Source organism: Cololabis saira, unplaced genomic scaffold (genome assembly GCF_033807715.1).
Source record: "Cololabis saira isolate AMF1-May2022 unplaced genomic scaffold, fColSai1.1 scf048, whole genome shotgun sequence".
Classification (NCBI taxonomy): Eukaryota; Metazoa; Chordata; class Actinopteri; order Beloniformes; family Belonidae; genus Cololabis; species Cololabis saira.
In genome coordinates, this window is record NW_026906212.1 from 284,186 (window position 1) to 309,631 (window position 25,446).

The window sequence follows — 25,446 nt, forward strand, 5'->3', positions numbered from 1 at the left end:
ACCACCAAACCCTAACAACAACTCAACAACCTCAAAAACCCGGCTCACCTGGAGCCACCCAAAGACCCGGCTCACCATCCGAACCCGGGGACCCGCTTTTAAGCCCCCCACCGACCGGCCACTGGAGTGAAAGAGCCAGCCCTTGGGCCTGGAGGACCAGGGCCCTGGTACCATAAACACCCAGACGCTCCTAGCACCATGGACAGCACTCTGTCAGATGCTCAAGTGCATATTGTTTTTTACTCATGTTCTGGTTTCAGGACCACAATAAAAACACAATAAAAGCTGAACAGGGTTCCATGGTGTAATGGTTAGCACTCTGGACTTTGACCCCAGGAGCTTCCACCACCAGACACCACTAGCTCCACCACCAGACGACAGCAGCATCACCACCACACCTCAGGAGCTTCCACCACCAGACACCACTAGCTCCACCACCAGACCCCAGCAGCATCACCACCAGACCCCAGCAGCATCACCACCAGACCCCAGGAGCTTCCACCACCAGACCCCAGGAATTTCCATCACCAGACCCAAGGAGCTTCCATCACCTGACCCCAGGAGCTTCCATCACCAGACCCCAGGAGCTTCCACCACCAGACCCCACTAGCTGCACCATCAGACCCCAGCAGCATCACCACCACACCTCAGGAGCTTCCACCACCAGACCCTGACAACAACTCAACAACCTCAACAACCCGGCTCACCTGGAGCCACCCAGAGACCCGGCTCACCGTCCGAACCAGGGGACCCGCTTTTAAGTCCCCTCCCCCCCTCCCCCCCACTGTGTGGCGGAGTCACATCCTGGTTATACAGCAGAGTGGCGCAGCGGAAGCGTGCTGGGCCCATAACCCAGAGGTCGATGGATCGAAACCATCCTCTGCTACTTAAGAGATCCTCTCATACATGAGATGTGAGAGATTAACTGAAATCTATCCAGAGCTTTTTGGAAACAAGAAAGTGGATGTATGATCTATGAACATACTGCACTGACTGTTGATGAAAATGCATTTAATCAAAATGAGGATGAAAATATGTCTCAACCTAATAAAGTAAAACCAACCATTTTAAAATGAAGTAAAACCAACCATTTTAAAATAAAGACTCTAAATTGTCTATTTCTGAAGATTCACACACACACACACACACACACACACACACACACACACACACACATACACACAGCTGACAGGTTGTTGTGGCCGAGTGGTTAAGGCGATGGACTAGAAATCCATTGGGGATTCCCCGCGCAGGTTGGAATCCTGCCAACAATGAGTAATGTTTGAATGTGCAAGACGACTGCCTAATTTGCAGTTATTAATCATATCCAGTACTGTCTTTCAAAAGTAATCAGTTGGCTTCCCTTGTGGTACATTTTGTATTTTCTACCCAGCATGGTAATACCGATGGATGATTTTTAATTTTACCGCACCAGGACAACTTATATGAAATCACACATTTATTTCTAACATGAATGATTTGAAGATAGGATTTTTTTTTCGTTACGCCCGCCATTTTCAAAGCATGCAAGTTTCCGTAGTGTAGTGGTTATCACGTTCGCCTAACACGCGAAAGGTCCCCTGTTCGAAACTGGGCGGAAACATGTATTACTGCAATAATATTATTTGGACTTGGAAAACCCCTCTAATCCTCTTCTTGGTGCTCGGCACAGGAAGGTCGACCATCTCTTTCTCGCATTGGGTCTTATGCAGAAATGAATTTCGTTGCAGTTCCACAACTGATTAAAAGCCAGTCATTCCTCATTTACCTAATCTTTCAAATGTCCAACTTTACAGGAAAAAAAGAAACATATTACAGAGATTTTTTACAGGATCTTTTCGTCATGCCCGCCTTTTTCAAAACATGTAAGTCACTAGCTCCACCACCAAACCCCAGCAGCATTAACACCAGACCCCACTAGCTCCACCACCAGACCCCAGGAGCTTCCAACACCAGACCCCACTAGCTCCACCACCATACCCCAGCAGCATCACCACCAGACCCCAGGAGCTTCCACCACCAGACCCCAGGAGCTTCCACCACCAGACCTCAGGAGCTTCCACCAGACCCCAGCAGCATCACCAACAGACCCCACTAGCTCCACCACCAGACCCCAGCAGCATTACCACCAGACCCCATCCACCACCAGACCCTACTAGCTCCACCACCAGACCCCAGCAGCATTACCACCAGACCCCATCCACCACAAGACCCCACTAGCTCCACCACCAGACCCCAGCAGCATCACCACCAGACCCCATCCACCACCAGACCCTACTAGCTCCACCACCAGACCCCAGCAGCATCACCACCAGACCCCATCCACCACCAGACCCTACTAGCTCCACCACCAGACCCCAGGAGCTTCCAACACCAGACCCCACTAGCTCCACCACCGGACCCCAGCAGCATCAGCACCAGACCCCACTAACTCCACCACCGGACCCCAGCAGCATCAGCACCAGACCCCAGGAGCTTCCACCACCAGACCCCAGGAGCTTCCACCACCAGACCCCAGGAGCTTCCACCACCAGACCCCAGGAGCTTCCACCACCAGACCTCAGGAGCTTCCACCACCAGACCCCAGGAGCTTCCACCACCAGACCCCAGCAGCATCAGCACCAGACCCCAGCAGCATCACCACCAGAACCCAGGAGCTTCCACCACCAGACCCCAGGAGCTTCCATCACCAGACCCCAGGAGCTTCCACCACCAGACCCCTCTGGCTGCACCACCAGACCCCAGCAGCATCACCACCACACCTCAGGAGCTTCCACCACCAAACCCTAACAACAACTCAACAACCTCAAAAACCCGGCTCACCTGGAGCCACCCAAAGACCCGGCTCACCGTCCGAACCCGGGGACCCGCTTTTAAGCCCCCCACCGACCGGCCACTGGAGTGAAAGAGCCAGCCCTTGGGCCTGGAGGACCAGGGCCCTGGTACCATAAACACCCAGACGCTCCTAGCACCATGGACAGCACTCTGTCAGATGCTCAAGCGCATATTGTTTTTTACTCATGTTCTGGTTTCAGGACCACAATAAAAACACAATAAAAGCTGAACAGGGTTCCATGGTGTAATGGTTAGCACTCTGGACTTTGACCCCAGGAGCTTCCACCACCAGACACCACTAGCTCCACCACCAGACGACAGCAGCATCACCACCACACCTCAGGAGCTTCCACCACCAGACACCACTAGCTCCACCACCAGACCCCAGCAGCATCACCACCAGACCCCAGCAGCATCACCACCAGACCCCAGGAGCTTCCACCACCAGACCCCAGGAATTTCCATCACCAGACCCAAGGAGCTTCCATCACCTGACCCCAGGAGCTTCCATCACCAGACCCCAGGAGCTTCCACCACCAGACCCCACTAGCTGCACCACCAGACCCCAGCAGCATCACCACCACACCTCGGGAGCTTCCACCACCAGACCCCAACAACAACTCAACAACCTCAACAACCCGGCTCACCTGGAGCCACCCAGAGACCCGGCTCACCGTCCGAACCAGGGGACCCGCTTTTAAGTCCCCTACCCCCCTCCCCATCACTGTGTGGCGGAGTCACATCCTGGTTATACAGCAGAGTGGCGCAGCGGAAGCGTGCTGGGCCCATAACCCAGAGGTCGATGGATCGAAACCATCCTCTGCTACTTAAGAGATCCTCTCATACATGAGATGTGAGAGATTAACTGAAATCTATCCAGAGCTTTTTGGAAACAAGAAAGTGGATGTATGATCTATGAACTATGAACATACTGGCTGTTGATGCTGACTGTTGATGAAAATGCTGTTGATGAAAATGCATTTAATCAAAATGAGGATGAAAATATGTCTCAACCTAATAAAGTAAAACCAACCATTTTAAAATAAAGTAAAACCAACCATTTTAAAATAAAGACTCTAAATTGTCTATTTCTGAAGATTCACACACACACACACACACACATACACACGGCTGACAGGTTGTTGTGGCCGAGTGGTTAAGGCGATGGACTAGAAATCCATTGGGGATTCCCCGCGCAGGTTCGAATCCTGCCAACAACGAGTAATGTTTGAATGTGCAAGACGACTGCCTAATTTGCAGTTATTAATCATATCCAGTACTGTCTTTCAAAAGTAATCAGTTGGCTTCCCTTGTGGTACATTTTGTATTTTCTACCCAGCATGGTAATACCGATGGATGATTTTTAATTTTACCGCACCAGGACAACTTATATGAAATCACACATTTATTTCTAACATGAATGATTTGAAGATAGGATTTTTTTTTCGTTACGCCCGCCATTTTCAAAGCATGCAAGTTTTCGTAGTGTAGTGGTTATCACGTTCGCCTAACACGCGAAAGGTCCCCTGTTCGAAACTGGGCGGAAACATGTATTACTGCAATAATATTATTTGGACTTGGAAAACCCCTCTAATCCTCTTCTTGGTGCTCGGCACAGGAAGGTCGACCATCTCTTTCTCGCATTGGGTCTTATGCAGAAATGAATTTCGTTGCAGTTCCACAACTGATTAAAAGCCAGTCATTCCCCATTTACCTAATCTTTCAAATGTCCAACTTTACAGGAAAAAAAGAAACATATTACAGAGATTTTTTACAGGATCTTTTCGTCATGCCCGCCTTTTTCAAAACATGTAAGTCACTAGCTCCACCACCAAACCCCAGCAGCATTAACACCAGACCCCACTAGCTCCACCACCAGACCCCAGGAGCTTCCAACACCAGACCCCACTAGCTCCACCACCATACCCCAGCAGCATCACCACCAGACCCCAGGAGCTTCCACCACCAGACCTCAGGAGCTTCCACCACCAGACCCCAGGAGCTTCCACCAGACCCCAGCAGCATCACCACCAGACCCCACTAGCTCCACCACCAGACCCCAGCAGCATTACCACCAGACCCCATCCACCACCAGACCCTACTAGCTCCACCACCAGACCCCAGCAGCATTACCACCAGACCCCATCCACCACAAGACCCCACTAGCTCCACCACCAGACCCCAGCAGCATCACCACCAGACACCATCCACCACCAGACCCTACTAGCTCCACCACCAGACCCCAGGAGCTTCCAACACCAGACCCCACTAGCTCCACCACCGGACCCCAGCAGCATCAGCACCAGACCCCAGGAGCTTCCACCACCAGACCCCAGGAGCTTCCACCACCAGACCCCAGGAGCTTCCACCACCAGACCCCAGGAGCTTCCACCACCAGACCTCAGGAGCTTCCACCACCAGACCCCAGGAGCTTCCACCACCAGACCCCAGCAGCATCAGCACCAGACCCCAGCAGCATCACCACCAGAACCCAGGAGCTTCCACCACCACACCCCAGGAGCTTCCATCACCAGACCCCAGGAGCTTCCACCACCAGACCCCTCTAGCTGCACCACCAGACCCCAGCAGCATCACCACCACACCTCAGGAGCTTCCACCACCAAACCCTAACAACAACTCAACAACCTCAAAAACCCGGCTCACCTGGAGCCACCCAAAGACCCGGCTCACCGTCCGAACCCGGGGACCCGCTTTTAAGCCCCCCACCGACCGGCCACTGGAGTGAAAGAGCCAGCCCTTGGGCCTGGAGGACCAGGGCCCTGGTACCATAAACACCCAGACGCTCCTAGCACCATGGACAGCACTCTGTCAGATGCTCAAGCGCATATTGTTTTTTACTCATGTTCTGGTTTCAGGACCACAATAAAAACACAATAAAAGCTGAACAGGGTTCCATGGTGTAATGGTTAGCACTCTGGACTTTGACCCCAGGAGCTTCCACCACCAGACACCACTAGCTCCACCACCAGACGACAGCAGCATCACCACCACACCTCAGGAGCTTCCACCACCAGACACCACTAGCTCCACCACCAGACCCCAGCAGCATCACCACCAGACCCCAGCAGCATCACCACCAGACCCCAGGAGCTTCCACCACCAGACCCCAGGAATTTCCATCACCAGACCCAAGGAGCTTCCATCACCTGACCCCAGGAGCTTCCATCACCAGACCCCAGGAGCTTCCACCACCAGACCCCACTAGCTGCACCACCAGACCCCAGCAGCATCACCACCACACCTCAGGAGCTTCCACCACCAGACCCCAACAACAACTCAACAACCTCAACAACCCGGCTCACCTGGAGCCACCCAGAGACCCGGCTCACCGTCCGAACCAGGGGACCCGCTTTTAAGTCCCTACCCCCCTCCCCCCCACTGTGTGGCGGAGTCACATCCTGGTTATACAGCAGAGTGGCGCAGCGGAAGCGTGCTGGGCCCATAACCCAGAGGTCGATGGATCGAAACCATCCTCTGCTACTTAAGAGATCCTCTCATACATGAGATGTGAGAGATTAACTGAAATCTATCCAGAGCTTTTTGGAAACAAGAAAGTGGATGTATGATCTATGAACATACTGCACTGACTGTTGATGAAAATGCATTTAATCAAAATGAGGATGAAAATATGTCTCAACCTAATAAAGTAAAACCAACCATTTTAAAATAAAGTAAAACCAACCATTTTAAAATAAAGACTCTAAATTGTCTATTTCTGAAGATTCACACACACACACACACACACACACACACACACACACACATACACACAGCTGACAGGTTGTTGTGGCCGAGTGGTTAAGGCGATGGACTAGAAATCCATTGGGGATTCCCCGCGCAGGTTCGAATCCTGCCAACAACGAGTAATGTTTGAATGTGCAAGACGACAGCCTAATTTGCAGTTATTAATCATATCCAGTACTGTCTTTCAAAAGTAATCAGTTGGCTTCCCTTGTGGTACATTTTGTATTTTCTACCCAGCATGGTAATACCGATGGATGATTTTTAATTTTACCGCACCAGGACAACTTATATGAAATCACACATTTATTTCTAACATGAATGATTTGAAGATAGGATTTTTTTTTCGTTACGCCCGCCATTTTCAAAGCATGCAAGTTTCCGTAGTGTAGTGGTTATCACGTTCGCCTAACACGCGAAAGGTCCCCTGTTCGAAACTGGGCGGAAACATGTATTACTGCAATAATATTATTTGGACTTGGAAAACCCCTCTAATCCTCTTCTTGGTGCTCGGCACAGGAAGGTCGACCATCTCTTTCTCGCATTGGGTCTTATGCAGAAATGAATTTCGTTGCAGTTCCACAACTGATTAAAAGCCAGTCATTCCCCATTTACCTAATCTTTCAAATGTCCAACTTTACAGGAAAAAAAGAAACATATTACAGAGATTTTTTACAGGATCTTTTCGTCATACCCGCCTTTTTCAAAACATGTAAGTCACTAGCTCCACCACCAAACCCCAGCAGCATTAACACCAGACCCCACTAGCTCCACCACCAGACCCCAGGAGCTTCCAACACCAGACCCCACTAGCTCCACCACCATACCCCAGCAGCATCACCACCAGACCCCAGGAGCTTCCACCACCAGACCCCAGGAGCTTCCACCACCAGACCTCAGGAGCTTCCACCACCAGACCCCAGGAGCTTCCACCAGACCCCAGCAGCATCACCACCAGACCCCACTAGCTCCACCACCAGACCCCAGCAGCATTACCACCAGACCCCATCCACCACCAGACCCTACTAGCTCCACCACCAGACCCCAGCAGCATTACCACCAGACCCCATCCACCACAAGACCCCACTAGCTCCACCACCAGACCCCAGCAGCATCACCACCAGACCCCATCCACCACCAGACCCTACTAGCTCCACCACCAGACCCCAGGAGCTTCCAACACCAGACCCCACTAGCTCCACCACCAGACCCCAGCAGCATCAGCACCAGACCCCAGGAGCTTCCACCACCAGACCCCAGGAGCTTCCACCACCAGACCCCAGGAGCTTCCACCACCAGACCTCAGGAGCTTCCACCACCAGACCCCAGGAGCTTCCACCACCAGACCCCAGCAGCATCAGCACCAGACCCCAGCAGCATCACCACCAGAACCCAGGAGCTTCCACCACCACACCCCAGGAGCTTCCATCACCAGACCCCAGGAGCTTCCACCACCAGACCCCTCTAGCTGCACCACCAGACCCCAGCAGCATCACCACCACACCTCAGGAGCTTCCACCACCAAACCCTAACAACAACTCAACAACCTCAAAAACCCGGCTCACCTGGAGCCACCCAAAGACCCGGCTCACCGTCCGAACCCGGGGACCCGCTTTTAAGCCCCCCACCGACCGGCCACTGGAGTGAAAGAGCCAGCCCTTGGGCCTGGAGGACCAGGGCCCTGGTACCATAAACACCCAGACGCTCCTAGCACCATGGACAGCACTCTGTCAGATGCTCAAGCGCATATTGTTTTTTACTCATGTTCTGGTTTCAGGACCACAATAAAAACACAATAAAAGCTGAACAGGGTTCCATGGTGTAATGGTTAGCACTCTGGACTTTGACCCCAGGAGCTTCCACCACCAGACACCACTAGCTCCACCACCAGACGACAGCAGCATCACCACCACACCTCAGGAGCTTCCACCACCAGACACCACTAGCTCCACCACCAGACCCCAGCAGCATCACCACCAGACCCCAGCAGCATCACCACCAGACCCCAGGAGCTTCCACCACCAGACCCCAGGAATTTCCATCACCAGACCCAAGGAGCTTCCATCACCTGACCCCAGGAGCTTCCATCACCAGACCCCAGGAGCTTCCACCACCAGACCCCACTAGCTGCACCACCAGACCCCAGCAGCATCACCACCACACCTCAGGAGCTTCCACCACCAGACCCCAACAACAACTCAACAACCTCAACAACCCGGCTCACCTGGAGCCACCCAGAGACCCGGCTCACCGTCCGAACCAGGGGACCCGCTTTTAAGTCCCTACCCCCCTCCCCCCCACTGTGTGGCGGAGTCACATCCTGGTTATACAGCAGAGTGGCGCAGCGGAAGCGTGCTGGGCCCATAACCCAGAGGTCGATGGATCGAAACCATCCTCTGCTACTTAAGAGATCCTCTCATACATGAGATGTGAGAGATTAACTGAAATCTATCCAGAGCTTTTTGGAAACAAGAAAGTGGATGTATGATCTATGAACATACTGCACTGACTGTTGATGAAAATGCATTTAATCAAAATGAGGATGAAAATATGTCTCAACCTAATAAAGTAAAACCAACCATTTTAAAATAAAGTAAAACCAACCATTTTAAAATAAAGACTCTAAATTGTCTATTTCTGAAGATTCACACACACACACACACACACACACACACACACACACACACATACACACAGCTGACAGGTTGTTGTGGCCGAGTGGTTAAGGCGATGGACTAGAAATCCATTGGGGATTCCCCGCGCAGGTTCGAATCCTGCCAACAACGAGTAATGTTTGAATGTGCAAGACGACAGCCTAATTTGCAGTTATTAATCATATCCAGTACTGTCTTTCAAAAGTAATCAGTTGGCTTCCCTTGTGGTACATTTTGTATTTTCTACCCAGCATGGTAATACCGATGGATGATTTTTAATTTTACCGCACCAGGACAACTTATATGAAATCACACATTTATTTCTAACATGAATGATTTGAAGATAGGATTTTTTTTTCGTTACGCCCGCCATTTTCAAAGCATGCAAGTTTCCGTAGTGTAGTGGTTATCACGTTCGCCTAACACGCGAAAGGTCCCCTGTTCGAAACTGGGCGGAAACATGTATTACTGCAATAATATTATTTGGACTTGGAAAACCCCTCTAATCCTCTTCTTGGTGCTCGGCACAGGAAGGTCGACCATCTCTTTCTCGCATTGGGTCTTATGCAGAAATGAATTTCGTTGCAGTTCCACAACTGATTAAAAGCCAGTCATTCCCCATTTACCTAATCTTTCAAATGTCCAACTTTACAGGAAAAAAAGAAACATATTACAGAGATTTTTTACAGGATCTTTTCGTCATACCCGCCTTTTTCAAAACATGTAAGTCACTAGCTCCACCACCAAACCCCAGCAGCATTAACACCAGACCCCACTAGCTCCACCACCAGACCCCAGGAGCTTCCAACACCAGACCCCACTAGCTCCACCACCATACCCCAGCAGCATCACCACCAGACCCCAGGAGCTTCCACCACCAGACCCCAGGAGCTTCCACCACCAGACCTCAGGAGCTTCCACCACCAGACCCCAGGAGCTTCCACCAGACCCCAGCAGCATCACCACCAGACCCCACTAGCTCCACCACCAGACCCCAGCAGCATTACCACCAGACCCCATCCACCACCAGACCCTACTAGCTCCACCACCAGACCCCAGCAGCATTACCACCAGACCCCATCCACCACAAGACCCCACTAGCTCCACCACCAGACCCCAGCAGCATCACCACCAGACCCCATCCACCACCAGACCCTACTAGCTCCACCACCAGACCCCAGGAGCTTCCAACACCAGACCCCACTAGCTCCACCACCAGACCCCAGCAGCATCAGCACCAGACCCCAGGAGCTTCCACCACCAGACCCCAGGAGCTTCCACCACCAGACCCCAGGAGCTTCCACCACCAGACCTCAGGAGCTTCCACCACCAGACCCCAGGAGCTTCCACCACCAGACCCCAGCAGCATCAGCACCAGACCCCAGCAACATCACCACCAGAACCCAGGAGCTTCCACCACCACACCCCAGGAGCTTCCATCACCAGACCCCAGGAGCTTCCACCACCAGACCCCTCTAGCTGCACCACCAGACCCCAGGAGCATCACCACCACACCTCAGGAGCTTCCACCACCAAACCCTAACAACAACTCAACAACCTCAAAAACCCGGCTCACCTGGAGCCACCCAAAGACCCGGCTCACCATCCGAACCCGGGGACCCGCTTTTAAGCCCCCCACCGACCGGCCACTGGAGTGAAAGAGCCAGCCCTTGGGCCTGGAGGACCAGGGCCCTGGTACCATAAACACCCAGACGCTCCTAGCACCATGGACAGCACTCTGTCAGATGCTCAAGTGCATATTGTTTTTTACTCATGTTCTGGTTTCAGGACCACAATAAAAACACAATAAAAGCTGAACAGGGTTCCATGGTGTAATGGTTAGCACTCTGGACTTTGACCCCAGGAGCTTCCACCACCAGACACCACTAGCTCCACCACCAGACGACAGCAGCATCACCACCACACCTCAGGAGCTTCCACCACCAGACACCACTAGCTCCACCACCAGACCCCAGCAGCATCACCACCAGACCCCAGCAGCATCACCACCAGACCCCAGGAGCTTCCACCACCAGACCCCAGGAATTTCCATCACCAGACCCAAGGAGCTTCCATCACCTGACCCCAGGAGCTTCCATCACCAGACCCCAGGAGCTTCCACCACCAGACCCCACTAGCTGCACCATCAGACCCCAGCAGCATCACCACCACACCTCAGGAGCTTCCACCACCAGACCCTGACAACAACTCAACAACCTCAACAACCCGGCTCACCTGGAGCCACCCAGAGACCCGGCTCACCGTCCGAACCAGGGGACCCGCTTTTAAGTCCCCTCCCCCCCTCCCCCCCACTGTGTGGCGGAGTCACATCCTGGTTATACAGCAGAGTGGCGCAGCGGAAGCGTGCTGGGCCCATAACCCAGAGGTCGATGGATCGAAACCATCCTCTGCTACTTAAGAGATCCTCTCATACATGAGATGTGAGAGATTAACTGAAATCTATCCAGAGCTTTTTGGAAACAAGAAAGTGGATGTATGATCTATGAACATACTGCACTGACTGTTGATGAAAATGCATTTAATCAAAATGAGGATGAAAATATGTCTCAACCTAATAAAGTAAAACCAACCATTTTAAAATGAAGTAAAACCAACCATTTTAAAATAAAGACTCTAAATTGTCTATTTCTGAAGATTCACACACACACACACACACACACACACACACACACACACACACACACACACACACACACACACACACATACACACAGCTGACAGGTTGTTGTGGCCGAGTGGTTAAGGCGATGGACTAGAAATCCATTGGGGATTCCCCGCGCAGGTTGGAATCCTGCCAACAATGAGTAATGTTTGAATGTGCAAGACGACTGCCTAATTTGCAGTTATTAATCATATCCAGTACTGTCTTTCAAAAGTAATCAGTTGGCTTCCCTTGTGGTACATTTTGTATTTTCTACCCAGCATGGTAATACCGATGGATGATTTTTAATTTTACCGCACCAGGACAACTTATATGAAATCACACATTTATTTCTAACATGAATGATTTGAAGATAGGATTTTTTTTTCGTTACGCCCGCCATTTTCAAAGCATGCAAGTTTCCGTAGTGTAGTGGTTATCACGTTCGCCTAACACGCGAAAGGTCCCCTGTTCGAAACTGGGCGGAAACATGTATTACTGCAATAATATTATTTGGACTTGGAAAACCCCTCTAATCCTCTTCTTGGTGCTCGGCACAGGAAGGTCGACCATCTCTTTCTCGCATTGGGTCTTATGCAGAAATGAATTTCGTTGCAGTTCCACAACTGATTAAAAGCCAGTCATTCCTCATTTACCTAATCTTTCAAATGTCCAACTTTACAGGAAAAAAAGAAACATATTACAGAGATTTTTTACAGGATCTTTTCGTCATGCCCGCCTTTTTCAAAACATGTAAGTCACTAGCTCCACCACCAAACCCCAGCAGCATTAACACCAGACCCCACTAGCTCCACCACCAGACCCCAGGAGCTTCCAACACCAGACCCCACTAGCTCCACCACCATACCCCAGCAGCATCACCACCAGACCCCAGGAGCTTCCACCACCAGACCCCAGGAGCTTCCACCACCAGACCTCAGGAGCTTCCACCAGACCCCAGCAGCATCACCACCAGACCCCACTAGCTCCACCACCAGACCCCAGCAGCATTACCACCAGACCCCATCCACCACCAGACCCTACTAGCTTCACCACCAGACCCCAGCAGCATTACCACCAGACCCCATCCACCACAAGACCCCACTAGCTCCACCACCAGACCCCAGCAGCATCACCACCAGACCCCATCCACCACCAGACCCTACTAGCTCCACCACCAGACCCCAGCAGCATCACCACCAGACCCCATCCACCACCAGACCCTACTAGCTCCACCACCAGACCCCAGGAGCTTCCAACACCAGACCCCACTAGCTCCACCACCGGACCCCAGCAGCATCAGCACCAGACCCCACTAGCTCCACCACCGGACCCCAGCAGCATCAGCACCAGACCCCAGGAGCTTCCACCACCAGACCCCAGGAGCTTCCACCACCAGACCCCAGGAGCTTCCACCACCAGACCCCAGGAGCTTCCACCACCAGACCTCAGGAGCTTCCACCACCAGACCCCAGGAGCTTCCACCACCAGACCCCAGCAGCATCAGCACCAGACCCCAGCAGCATCACCACCAGAACCCAGGAGCTTCCACCACCACACCCCAGGAGCTTCCATCACCAGACCCCAGGAGCTTCCACCACCAGACCCCTCTAGCTGCACCACCAGACCCCAGCAGCATCACCACCACACCTCAGGAGCTTCCACCACCAAACCCTAACAACAACTCAACAACCTCAAAAACCCGGCTCACCTGGAGCCACCCAAAGACCCGGCTCACCGTCCGAACCCGGGGACCCGCTTTTAAGCCCCCCACCGACCGGCCACTGGAGTGAAAGAGCCAGCCCTTGGGCCTGGAGGACCAGGGCCCTGGTACCATAAACACCCAGACGCTCCTAGCACCATGGACAGCACTCTGTCAGATGCTCAAGCGCATATTGTTTTTTACTCATGTTCTGGTTTCAGGACCACAATAAAAACACAATAAAAGCTGAACAGGGTTCCATGGTGTAATGGTTAGCACTCTGGACTTTGACCCCAGGAGCTTCCACCACCAGACACCACTAGCTCCACCACCAGACGACAGCAGCATCACCACCACACCGCAGGAGCTTCCACCACCAGACACCACTAGCTCCTCCACCAGACCCCAACAGCATCACCACCAGACCCCAGGAGCTTCCACCACCAGACCCCAGGAATTTCCATCACCAGACCCAAGGAGCTTCCATCACCTGACCCCAGGAGCTTCCATCACCAGACCCCAGGAGCTTCCACCACCAGACCCCACTAGCTGCACCACCAGACCCCAGCAGCATCACCACCACACCTCAGGAGCTTCCACCACCAGACCCCAACAACAACTCAACAACCTCAACAACCTCAACAACCCGGCTCACCTGGAGCCACCCAGAGACCCGGCTCACCGTCCGAACCAGGGGACCCGCTTTTAAGTCCCTACCCCCCTCCCCCCCACTGTGTGGCGGAGTCACATCCTGGTTATACAGCAGAGTGGCGCAGCGGAAGCGTGCTGGGCCCATAACCCAGAGGTCGATGGATCGAAACCATCCTCTGCTACTTAAGAGATCCTCTCATACATGAGATGTGAGAGATTAACTGAAATCTATCCAGAGCTTTTTGGAAACAAGAAAGTGGATGTATGATCTATGAACATACTGCACTGACTGTTGATGAAAATGCATTTAATCAAAATGAGGATGAAAATATGTCTCAACCTAATAAAGTAAAACCAACCATTTTAAAATAAAGTAAAACCAACCATTTTAAAATAAAGACTCTAAATTGTCTATTTCTGAAGATTCACACACACACACACACACACACACACACACACACACACACACACACACACACACACACACACACACACACACACACACACACACACACACACACACACACACACACACACACACACATACACACAGCTGACAGGTTTTTGTGGCCGAGTGGTTAAGGCGATGGACTAGAAATCCATTGGGGATTCCCCGCGCAGGTTCGAATCCTGCCAACAACGAGTAATGTTTGAATGTGCAAGACGACTGCCTAATTTGCAGTTATTAATCATATCCAGTACTGTCTTTCAAAAGTAATCAGTTGGCTTCCCTTGTGGTACATTTTGTATTTTCTACCCAGCATGGTAATACCGATGGATGATTTTTAATTTTACCGCACCAGGACAACTTATATGAAATCACACATTTATTTCTAACATGAATGATTTGAAGATAGGATTTTTTTTTCGTTACGCCCGCCATTTTCAAAGCATGCAAGTTTCCGTAGTGTAGTGGTTATCACGTTCGCCTAACACGCGAAAGGTCCCCTGTTCGAAACTGGGCGGAAACATGTATTACTGCAATAATATTATTTGGACTTGGAAAACCCCTCTAATCCTCTTCTTGGTGCTCGGCACAGGAAGGTGAACCATCTCTTTCTCGCATTGGGTCTTATGCAGAAATGAATTTCGTTGCAGTTCCACAACTGATTAAAAGCCAGTCATTCCTCATTTACCTAATCTTTCAAATGTCCAACTTTACAGGAAAAAAAGAAACATATTACAGAGATTTTTTACAGGATCTTTTCGTCATGCCCGCCTTTTTCAAAACATGTAAGTCACTAGCTCCACCACCAAACCCCAGCAGCATTAACACCAGACCCCACTAGCTCCACCACCAGACCCCAGGAGCTTCCAACACCAGAACCCACTAGCTCCACCACCATACCCCAGCAGCATCACCACCAGACCCCAGGAGCTTCCACCACCAGACCCCAGGAGCTTCCACCACCAGACCTCAGGAGCTTCCACCACCAGACCCCAGGAGCTTCCACCAGACCCCAGCAGCATCACCACCAGACCCCACTAGCTCCACCACCAGACCCCAGCAGCATTACCACCAGACCCCATCCACCACCAGACCCTACTAGCTCCACCACCAGACCCCAGCAGCATTACCACCAGACCCCATCCACCACAAGACCCCACTAGCTCCACCACCAGACCCCAGCAGCATCACCACCAGACCCCATCCACCACCAGACCCTACTAGCTCCACCACCAGACCCCAGGAGCTTCCAACACCAGACCCCACTAGCTCCACCACCGGACCCCAGCAGCATCAGCACCAGACCCCAGGAGCTTCCACCACCAGACCCCAGGAGCTTCCACCACCAGACCCCAGGAGCTTCCACCACCAGACCCCAGGAGCTTCCACCACCAGACCCCAGCAGCATCAGCACCAGACCCCAGCAGCATCACCACCAGAACCCAGGAGATTCCACCACCACACCCCAGGAGCTTCCATCACCAGACCCCAGGAGCTTCCACCACCAGACCCCTCTAGCTGCACCACCAGACCCCAGCAGCATCACCACCACACCTCAGGAGCTTCCACCACCAAACCCTAACAACAACTCAACAACCTCAAAAACCCGGCTCACCTGGAGCCACCCAAAGACCCCGGCTCACCGTCCGAACCCGGGGACCCGCTTTTAAGCCCCCCACCGACCGGCCACTGGAGTGAAAGAGCCAGCCCTTGGGCCTGGAGGACCAGGGCCCTGGTACCATAAACACCCAGACGCTCCTAGCACCATGGACAGCACTCTGTCAGATGCTCAAGCGCATATTGTTTTTTACTCATGTTCTGGTTTCAGGACCACAATAAAAACACAATAAAAGCTGAACAGGGTTCCATGGTGTAATGGTTAGCACTCTGGACTTTGACCCCAGGAGCTTCCACCACCAGACACCACTAGCTCCACCACCAGACGACAGCAGCATCACCACCACACCTCAGGAGCTTCCACCACCAGACACCACTAGCTCCACCACCAGACCCCAGCAGCATCACCACCAGACCCCAGCAGCATCACCACCAGACCCCAGGAGCTTCCACCACCAGACCCCAGGAATTTCCATCACCAGACCCAAGGAGCTTCCATCACCTGACCCCAGGAGCTTCCATCACCAGACCCCAGGAGCTTCCACCACCAGACCCCACTAGCTGCACCACCAGACCCCAGCAGCATCACCACCACACCTCGGGAGCTTCCACCACCAGACCCCAACAACAACTCAACAACCTCAACAATCCGGCTCACCTGGAGCCACCCAGAGACCCGGCTCACCGTCCGAACCAGGGGACCCGCTTTTAAGTCCCCTACCCCCCTCCCCATCACTGTGTGGCGGAGTCACATCCTGGTTATACAGCAGAGTGGCGCAGCGGAAGCGTGCTGGGCCCATAACCCAGAGGTCGATGGATCGAAACCATCCTCTGCTACTTAAGAGATCCTCTCATACATGAGATGTGAGAGATTAACTGAAATCTATCCAGAGCTTTTTGGAAACAAGAAAGTGGATGTATGATCTATGAACTATGAACATACTGGCTGTTGATGCTGACTGTTGATGAAAATGCTGTTGATGAAAATGCATTTAATCAAAATGAGGATGAAAATATGTCTCAACCTAATAAAGTAAAACCAACCATTTTAAAATAAAGTAAAACCAACCATTTTAAAATAAAGACTCTAAATTGTCTATTTCTGAAGATTCACACACACACACACACACACATACACACGGCTGACAGGTTGTTGTGGCCGAGTGGTTAAGGCGATGGACTAGAAATCCATTGGGGATTCCCCGCGCAGGTTCGAATCCTGCCAACAACGAGTAATGTTTGAATGTGCAAGACGACTGCCTAATTTGCAGTTATTAATCATATCCAGTACTGTCTTTCAAAAGTAATCAGTTGGCTTCCCTTGTGGTACATTTTGTATTTTCTACCCAGCATGGTAATACCGATGGATGATTTTTAATTTTACCGCACCAGGACAACTTATATGAAATCACACATTTATTTCTAACATGAATGATTTGAAGATAGGATTTTTTTTTCGTTACGCCCGCCATTTTCAAAGCATGCAAGTTTTCGTAGTGTAGTGGTTATCACGTTCGCCTAACACGCGAAAGGTCCCCTGTTCGAAACTGGGCGGAAACATGTATTACTGCAATAATATTATTTGGACTTAGAAAACCCCTCTAATCCTCTTCTTGGTGCTCGGCACAGGAAGGTCGACCATCTCTTTCTCGCATTGGGTCTTATGCAGAAATGAATTTCGTTGCAGTTCCACAACTGATTAAAAGCCAGTCATTCCCCATTTACCTAATCTTTCAAATGTCCAACTTTACAGGAAAAAAAGAAACATATTACAGAGATTTTTTACAGGATCTTTTCGTCATGCCCGCCTTTTTCAAAACATGTAAGTCACTAGCTCCACCACCAAACCCCAGCAGCATTAACACCAGACCCCACTAGCTCCACCACCAGACCCCAGGAGCTTCCAACACCAGACCCCACTAGCTCCACCACCATACCCCAGCAGCATCACCACCAGACCCCAGGAGCTTCCACCACCAGACCTCAGGAGCTTCCACCACCAGACCCCAGGAGCTTCCACCAGACCCCAGCAGCATCACCACCAGACCCCACTAGCTCCACCACCAGACCCCAGCAGCATTACCACCAGACCCCATCCACCACCAGACCCTACTAGCTCCACCACCAGACCCCAGCAGCATTACCACCAGACCCCATCCACCACAAGACCCCACTAGCTCCACCACCAGACCCCAGCAGCATCACCACCAGACACCATCCACCACCAGACCCTACTAGCTCCACCACCAGACCCCAGGAGCTTCCAACACCAGACCCCACTAGCTCCACCACCGGACCCCAGCAGCATCAGCACCAGACCCCAGGAGCTTCCACCACCAGACCCCAGGAGCTTCCACCACCAGACCCCAGGAGCTTCCACCACCAAACCCCAGGAGCTTCCACCACCAGACCTCAGGAGCTTCCACCACCAGACCCCAGGAGCTTCCACCACCAGACCCCAGCAGCATCAGCACCAGACCCCAGCAGCATCACCACCAGAACCCAGGAGCTTCCACCACCACACCCCAGGAGCTTCCATCACCAGACCCCAGGAGCTTCCACCACCAGACCCCTCTAGCTGCACCACCAGACCCCAGCAGCATCACCACCACACCTCAGGAGCTTCCACCACCAAACCCTAACAACAACTCAACAACCTCAAAAACCCGGCTCACCTGGAGCCACCCAAAGACCCGGCTCACCGTCCGAACCCGGGGACCCGCTTTTAAGCCCCCCACCGACCGGCCACTGGAGTGAAAGAGCCAGCCCTTGGGCCTGGAGGACCAGGGCCCTGGTACCATAAACACCCAGACGCTCCTAGCACCATGGACAGCACTCTGTCAGATGCTCAAGCGCATATTGTTTTTTACTCATGTTCTGGTTTCAGGACCACAATAAAAACACAATAAAAGCTGAACAGGGTTCCATGGTGTAATGGTTAGCACTCTGGACTTTGACCCCAGGAGCTTCCACCACCAGACACCACTAGCTCCACCACCAGACGACAGCAGCATCACCACCACACCTCAGGAGCTTCCACCACCAGACACCACTAGCTCCACCACCAGACCCCAGCAGCATCACCACCAGACCCCAGCAGCATCACCACCAGACCCCAGGAGCTTCCACCACCAGACCCCAGGAATTTCCATCACCAGACCCAAGGAGCTTCCATCACCTGACCCCAGGAGCTTCCATCACCAGACCCCAGGAGCTTCCACCACCAGACCCCACTAGCTGCACCACCAGACCCCAGCAGCATCACCACCACACCTCAGGAGCTTCCACCACCAGACCCCAACAACAACTCAACAACCTCAACAACCCGGCTCACCTGGAGCCACCCAGAGACCCGGCTCACCGTCCGAACCAGGGGACCCGCTTTTAAGTCCCTACCCCCCTCCCCCCCACTGTGTGGCGGAGTCACATCCTGGTTATACAGCAGAGTGGCGCAGCGGAAGCGTGCTGGGCCCATAACCCAGAGGTCGATGGATCGAAACCATCCTCTGCTACTTAAGAGATCCTCTCATACATGAGATGTGAGAGATTAACTGAAATCTATCCAGAGCTTTTTGGAAACAAGAAAGTGGATGTATGATCTATGAACATACTGCACTGACTGTTGATGAAAATGCATTTAATCAAAATGAGGATGAAAATATGTCTCAACCTAATAAAGTAAAACCAACCATTTTAAAATAAAGTAAAACCAACCATTTTAAAATAAAGACTCTAAATTGTCTATTTCTGAAGATTCACACACACACACACACACACACACACACACACACATACACACAGCTGACAGGTTGTTGTGGCCGAGTGGTTAAGGCGATGGACTAGAAATCCATTGGGGATTCCCCGCGCAGGTTCGAATCCTGCCAACAACGAGTAATGTTTGAATGTGCAAGACGACAGCCTAATTTGCAGTTATTAATCATATCCAGTACTGTCTTTCAAAAGTAATCAGTTGGCTTCCCTTGTGGTACATTTTGTATTTTCTACCCAGCATGGTAATACCGATGGATGATTTTTAATTTTACCGCACCAGGACAACTTATATGAAATCACACATTTATTTCTAACATGAATGATTTGAAGATAGGATTTTTTTTTCGTTACGCCCGCCATTTTCAAAGCATGCAAGTTTCCGTAGTGTAGTGGTTATCACGTTCGCCTAACACGCGAAAGGTCCCCCTGTTCGAAACTGGGCGGAAACATGTATTACTGCAATAATATTATTTGGACTTGGAAAACCCCTCTAATCCTCTTCTTGGTGCTCGGCACAGGAAGGTCGACCATCTCTTTCTCGCATTGGGTCTTATGCAGAAATGAATTTCGTTGCAGTTCCACAACTGATTAAAAGCCAGTCATTCCCCATTTACCTAATCTTTCAAATGTCCAACTTTACAGGAAAAAAAGAAACATATTACAGAGATTTTTTACAGGATCTTTTCGTCATACCCGCCTTTTTCAAAACATGTAAGTCACTAGCTCCACCACCAAACCCCAGCAGCATTAACACCAGACCCCACTAGCTCCACCACCAGACCCCAGGAGCTTCCAACACCAGACCCCACTAGCTCCACCACCATACCCCAGCAGCATCACCACCAGACCCCAGGAGCTTCACCACCAGACCCCAGGAGCTTCCACCACCAGACCTCAGGAGCTTCCACCACCAGACCCCAGGAGCTTCCACCAGACCCCAGCAGCATCACCACCAGACCCCACTAGCTCCACCACCAGACCCCAGCAGCATTACCACCAGACCCCATCCACCACCAGACCCTACTAGCTCCACCACCAGACCCCAGCAGCATTACCACCAGACCCCATCCACCACAAGACCCCACTAGCTCCACCACCAGACCCCAGCAGCATCACCACCAGACCCCATGCACCACCAGACCCTACTAGCTCCACCACCAGACCCCAGGAGCTTCCAACACCAGACCCCACTAGCTCCACCACCAGACCCCAGCAGCATCAGCACCAGACCCCAGGAGCTTCCACCACCAGACCCCAGGAGCTTCCACCACCAGACCCCAGGAGCTTCCACCACCAGACCTCAGGAGCTTCCACCACCAGACCCCAGGAGCTTCCACCACCAGACCCCAGCAGCATCAGCACCAGACCCCAGCAACATCACCACCAGAACCCAGGAGCTTCCACCACCACACCCCAGGAGCTTCCATCACCAGACCCCAGGAGCTTCCACCACCAGACCCCTCTAGCTGCACCACCAGACCCCAGGAGCATCACCACCACACCTCAGGAGCTTCCACCACCAAACCCTAACAACAACTCAACAACCTCAAAAACCCGGCTCACCTGGAGCCACCCAAAGACCCGGCTCACCATCCGAACCCGGGGACCCCGCTTTTAAGCCCCCCACCGACCGGCCACTGGAGTGAAAGAGCCAGCCCTTGGGCCTGGAGGACCAGGGCCCTGGTACCATAAACACCCAGACGCTCCTAGCACCATGGACAGCACTCTGTCAGATGCTCAAGTGCATATTGTTTTTTACTCATGTTCTGGTTTCAGGACCACAATAAAAACACAATAAAAGCTGAACAGGGTTCCATGGTGTAATGGTTAGCACTCTGGACTTTGACCCCAGGAGCTTCCACCACCAGACACCACTAGCTCCACCACCAGACGACAGCAGCATCACCACCACACCTCAGGAGCTTCCACCACCAGACACCACTAGCTCCACCACCAGACCCCAGCAGCATCACCACCAGACCCCAGCAGCATCACCACCAGACCCCAGGAGCTTCCACCACCAGACCCCCAGGAATTTCCATCACCAGACCCAAGGAGCTTCCATCACCTGACCCCAGGAGCTTCCATCACCAGACCCCAGGAGCTTCCACCACCAGACCCCACTAGCTGCACCATCAGACCCCAGCAGCATCACCACCACACCTCAGGAGCTTCCACCACCAGACCCTGACAACAACTCAACAACCTCAACAACCCGGCTCACCTGGAGCCACCCAGAGACCCGGCTCACCGTCCGAACCAGGGGACCCGCTTTTAAGTCCCCTCCCCCCCTCCCCCCCCACTGTGTGGCGGAGTCACATCCTGGTTATACAGCAGAGTGGCGCAGCGGAAGCGTGCTGGGCCCATAACCCAGAGGTCGATGGATCGAAACCATCCTCTGCTACTTAAGAGATCCTCTCATACATGAGATGTGAGAGATTAACTGAAATCTATCCAGAGCTTTTTGGAAACAAGAAAGTGGATGTATGATCTATGAACATACTGCACTGACTGTTGATGAAAATGCATTTAATCAAAATGAGGATGAAAATATGTCTCAACCTAATAAAGTAAAACCAACCATTTTAAAATGAAGTAAAACCAACCATTTTAAAATAAAGACTCTAAATTGTCTATTTCTGAAGATTCACACACACACACACACACACACACACACACACACACACACACACACACACACACACACACATACACACAGCTGACAGGTTGTTGTGGCCGAGTGGTTAAGGCGATGGACTAGAAATCCATTGGGGATTCCCCGCGCAGGTTGGAATCCTGCCAACAATGAGTAATGTTTGAATGTGCAAGACGACTGCCTAATTTGCAGTTATTAATCATATCCAGTACTGTCTTTCAAAAGTAATCAGTTGGCTTCCCTTGTGGTACATTTTGTATTTTCTACCCAGCATGGTAATACCGATGGATGATTTTTAATTTTACCGCACCAGGACAACTTATATGAAATCACACATTTATTTCTAACATGAATGATTTGAAGATAGGATTTTTTTTTCGTTACGCCCGCCATTTTCAAAGCATGCAAGTTTCCGTAGTGTAGTGGTTCTCACGTTCGCCTAACACGCGAAAGGTCCCCTGTTCGAAACTGGGCGGAAACATGTATTACTGCAATAATATTATTTGGACTTGGAAAACCCCTCTAATCCTCTTCTTGGTGCTCGGCACAGGAAGGTCGACCATCTCTTTCTCGCATTGGGTCTTATGCAGAAATGAATTTCGTTGCAGTTCCACAACTGATTAAAAGCCAGTCATTCCCCATTTACCTAATCTTTCAAATGTCCAACTTTACAGGAAAAAAAGAAACATATTACAGAGATTTTTTACAGGATCTTTTCGTCATGCCCGCCTTTTTCAAAACATGTAAGTCACTAGCTCCACCACCAAACCCCAGCAGCATTAACACCAGACCCCACTAGCTCCACCACCAGACCCCAGGAGCTTCCAACACCAGACCCCACTAGCTCCACCACCATACCCCAGCAGCATCACCACCAGACCCCAGGAGCTTCCACCACCAGACCCCAGGAGCTTCCACCACCAGACCTCAGGAGCTTCCACCACCAGACCCCAGGAGCTTCCACCAGACCCCAGCAGCATCACCACCAGACCCCACTAGCTCCACCACCAGACCCCAGCAGCATTACCACCAGACCCCATCCACCACCAGACCCTACTAGCTCCACCACCAGACCCCAGCAGCATTACCACCAGACCCCATCCACCACAAGACCCCACTAGCTCCACCACCAGACCCCAGCAGCATCACCACCAGACCCCATCCACCACCAGACCCTACTAGCTCCACCACCAGACCCCAGGAGCTTCCAACACCAGACCCCACTAGCTCCACCACCAGACCCCAGCAGCATCAGCACCAGACCCCAGGAGCTTCCACCACCAGACCCCAGGAGCTTCCACCACCAGACCCCAGGAGCTTCCACCACCAGACCTCAGGAGCTTCCACCACCAGACCCCAGGAGCTTCCACCACCAGACCCCAGCAGCATCAGCACCAGACCCCAGCAACATCACCACCAGAACCCAGGAGCTTCCACCACCACACCCCAGGAGCTTCCATCACCAGACCCCAGGAGCTTCCACCACCAGACCCCTCTAGCTGCACCACCAGACCCCAGGAGCATCACCACCACACCTCAGGAGCTTCCACCACCAAACCCTAACAACAACTCAACAACCTCAAAAACCCGGCTCACCTGGAGCCACCCAAAGACCCCGGCTCACCGTCCGAACCCGGGGACCCGCTTTTAAGCCCCCCACCCGACCGGCCACTGGAGTGAAAGAGCCAGCCCTTGGGCCTGGAGGACCAGGGCCCTGGTACCATAAACACCCAGACGCTCCTAGCACCATGGACAGCACTCTGTCAGATGCTCAAGCGCATATTGTTTTTTACTCATGTTCTGGTTTCAGGACCACAATAAAAACACAATAAAAGCTGAACAGGGTTCCATGTGTAATGGTTAGCACTCTGGACTTTGACCCCAGGAGCTTCCACCACCAGACACCACTAGCTCCACCACCAGACGACAGCAGCATCACCACCACACCTCAGGAGCTTCCACCACCAGACACCCACTAGCTCCACCACCAGACCCCAGCAGCATCACCACCAGACCCCAGCAGCATCACCACCAGACCCCAGGAGCTTCCACCACCAGACCCCAGGAATTTCCATCACCAGACCCAAGGAGCTTCCATCACCTGACCCCAGGAGCTTCCATCACCAGACCCCAGGAGCTTCCACCACCAGACCCCACTAGCTGCACCACCAGACCCCAGCAGCATCACCACCACACCTCAGGAGCTTCCACCACCAGACCCCAACAACAACTCAACAACCTCAACAACCCGGCTCACCTGGAGCCACCCAGAGACCCGGCTCACCGTCCGAACCAGGGGACCCGCTTTTAAGTCCCTCCCCCCCTCCCCCCCACTGTGTGGCGGGAGTCACATCCTGGTTATACAGCAGAGTGGCGCAGCGGAAGCGTGCTGGGCCCATAACCCAGAGGTCGATGGATCGAAACCATCCTCTGCTACTTAAGAGATCCTCTCATACATGAGATGTGAGAGATTAACTGAAATCTATCCAGAGCTTTTTGGAAACAAGAAAGTGGATGTATGATCTATGAACATACTGCACTGACTGTTGATGAAAATGCATTTAATCAAAATGAGGATGAAAATATGTCTCAACCTAATAAAGTAAAACCAACCATTTTAAAATAAAGTAAAACCAACCATTTTAAAATAAAGACTCTAAATTGTCTATTTCTGAAGATTCAAACACA

At 52.1% G+C, this 25,446-nt stretch overlaps 23 non-coding genes across 23 annotated transcripts; all 23 read left to right on the forward strand.

Moving 5' to 3' along the window:
• Positions 1 to 814: 814 nt before the first annotated feature.
• On the forward strand, positions 815 to 886 carry trnam-cau (transfer RNA methionine (anticodon CAU)). The gene has a single exon. It is a non-coding gene; the product is annotated as a tRNA-Met (tRNA).
• A 644-nt stretch (positions 887 to 1,530) lies between these two features.
• On the forward strand, positions 1,531 to 1,603 carry trnav-aac (transfer RNA valine (anticodon AAC)). The gene has a single exon. It is a non-coding gene; the product is annotated as a tRNA-Val (tRNA).
• A 1,986-nt stretch (positions 1,604 to 3,589) lies between these two features.
• trnam-cau (transfer RNA methionine (anticodon CAU)) lies at positions 3,590 to 3,661 on the forward strand. The gene has a single exon. It is a non-coding gene; the product is annotated as a tRNA-Met (tRNA).
• Positions 3,662 to 3,973: 312 nt separating this feature from the next.
• On the forward strand, positions 3,974 to 4,055 carry trnas-aga (transfer RNA serine (anticodon AGA)). The gene has a single exon. It is a non-coding gene; the product is annotated as a tRNA-Ser (tRNA).
• A 256-nt stretch (positions 4,056 to 4,311) lies between these two features.
• trnav-aac (transfer RNA valine (anticodon AAC)) lies at positions 4,312 to 4,384 on the forward strand. The gene has a single exon. It is a non-coding gene; the product is annotated as a tRNA-Val (tRNA).
• A 1,880-nt stretch (positions 4,385 to 6,264) lies between these two features.
• Positions 6,265 to 6,336, forward strand: trnam-cau (transfer RNA methionine (anticodon CAU)). Its single transcript has one exon. It is a non-coding gene; the product is annotated as a tRNA-Met (tRNA).
• A 300-nt stretch (positions 6,337 to 6,636) lies between these two features.
• trnas-aga (transfer RNA serine (anticodon AGA)) lies at positions 6,637 to 6,718 on the forward strand. Its single transcript has one exon. It is a non-coding gene; the product is annotated as a tRNA-Ser (tRNA).
• A 256-nt stretch (positions 6,719 to 6,974) lies between these two features.
• trnav-aac (transfer RNA valine (anticodon AAC)) lies at positions 6,975 to 7,047 on the forward strand. Its single transcript has one exon. It is a non-coding gene; the product is annotated as a tRNA-Val (tRNA).
• A 1,880-nt stretch (positions 7,048 to 8,927) lies between these two features.
• On the forward strand, positions 8,928 to 8,999 carry trnam-cau (transfer RNA methionine (anticodon CAU)). The gene has a single exon. It is a non-coding gene; the product is annotated as a tRNA-Met (tRNA).
• Positions 9,000 to 9,301: 302 nt separating this feature from the next.
• On the forward strand, positions 9,302 to 9,383 carry trnas-aga (transfer RNA serine (anticodon AGA)). Its single transcript has one exon. It is a non-coding gene; the product is annotated as a tRNA-Ser (tRNA).
• A 256-nt stretch (positions 9,384 to 9,639) lies between these two features.
• trnav-aac (transfer RNA valine (anticodon AAC)) lies at positions 9,640 to 9,712 on the forward strand. Its single transcript has one exon. It is a non-coding gene; the product is annotated as a tRNA-Val (tRNA).
• A 1,881-nt stretch (positions 9,713 to 11,593) lies between these two features.
• Positions 11,594 to 11,665, forward strand: trnam-cau (transfer RNA methionine (anticodon CAU)). Its single transcript has one exon. It is a non-coding gene; the product is annotated as a tRNA-Met (tRNA).
• Positions 11,666 to 12,331: 666 nt separating this feature from the next.
• Positions 12,332 to 12,404, forward strand: trnav-aac (transfer RNA valine (anticodon AAC)). Its single transcript has one exon. It is a non-coding gene; the product is annotated as a tRNA-Val (tRNA).
• A 1,972-nt stretch (positions 12,405 to 14,376) lies between these two features.
• On the forward strand, positions 14,377 to 14,448 carry trnam-cau (transfer RNA methionine (anticodon CAU)). Its single transcript has one exon. It is a non-coding gene; the product is annotated as a tRNA-Met (tRNA).
• Positions 14,449 to 15,164: 716 nt separating this feature from the next.
• On the forward strand, positions 15,165 to 15,237 carry trnav-aac (transfer RNA valine (anticodon AAC)). Its single transcript has one exon. It is a non-coding gene; the product is annotated as a tRNA-Val (tRNA).
• A 1,859-nt stretch (positions 15,238 to 17,096) lies between these two features.
• On the forward strand, positions 17,097 to 17,168 carry trnam-cau (transfer RNA methionine (anticodon CAU)). The gene has a single exon. It is a non-coding gene; the product is annotated as a tRNA-Met (tRNA).
• A 312-nt stretch (positions 17,169 to 17,480) lies between these two features.
• On the forward strand, positions 17,481 to 17,562 carry trnas-aga (transfer RNA serine (anticodon AGA)). Its single transcript has one exon. It is a non-coding gene; the product is annotated as a tRNA-Ser (tRNA).
• A 256-nt stretch (positions 17,563 to 17,818) lies between these two features.
• trnav-aac (transfer RNA valine (anticodon AAC)) lies at positions 17,819 to 17,891 on the forward strand. Its single transcript has one exon. It is a non-coding gene; the product is annotated as a tRNA-Val (tRNA).
• Positions 17,892 to 19,771: 1,880 nt separating this feature from the next.
• Positions 19,772 to 19,843, forward strand: trnam-cau (transfer RNA methionine (anticodon CAU)). Its single transcript has one exon. It is a non-coding gene; the product is annotated as a tRNA-Met (tRNA).
• A 296-nt stretch (positions 19,844 to 20,139) lies between these two features.
• Positions 20,140 to 20,221, forward strand: trnas-aga (transfer RNA serine (anticodon AGA)). The gene has a single exon. It is a non-coding gene; the product is annotated as a tRNA-Ser (tRNA).
• Positions 20,222 to 20,477: 256 nt separating this feature from the next.
• On the forward strand, positions 20,478 to 20,551 carry trnav-aac (transfer RNA valine (anticodon AAC)). The gene has a single exon. It is a non-coding gene; the product is annotated as a tRNA-Val (tRNA).
• A 1,883-nt stretch (positions 20,552 to 22,434) lies between these two features.
• On the forward strand, positions 22,435 to 22,506 carry trnam-cau (transfer RNA methionine (anticodon CAU)). The gene has a single exon. It is a non-coding gene; the product is annotated as a tRNA-Met (tRNA).
• A 2,616-nt stretch (positions 22,507 to 25,122) lies between these two features.
• trnam-cau (transfer RNA methionine (anticodon CAU)) lies at positions 25,123 to 25,194 on the forward strand. Its single transcript has one exon. It is a non-coding gene; the product is annotated as a tRNA-Met (tRNA).
• Positions 25,195 to 25,446: the final 252 nt, after the last annotated feature.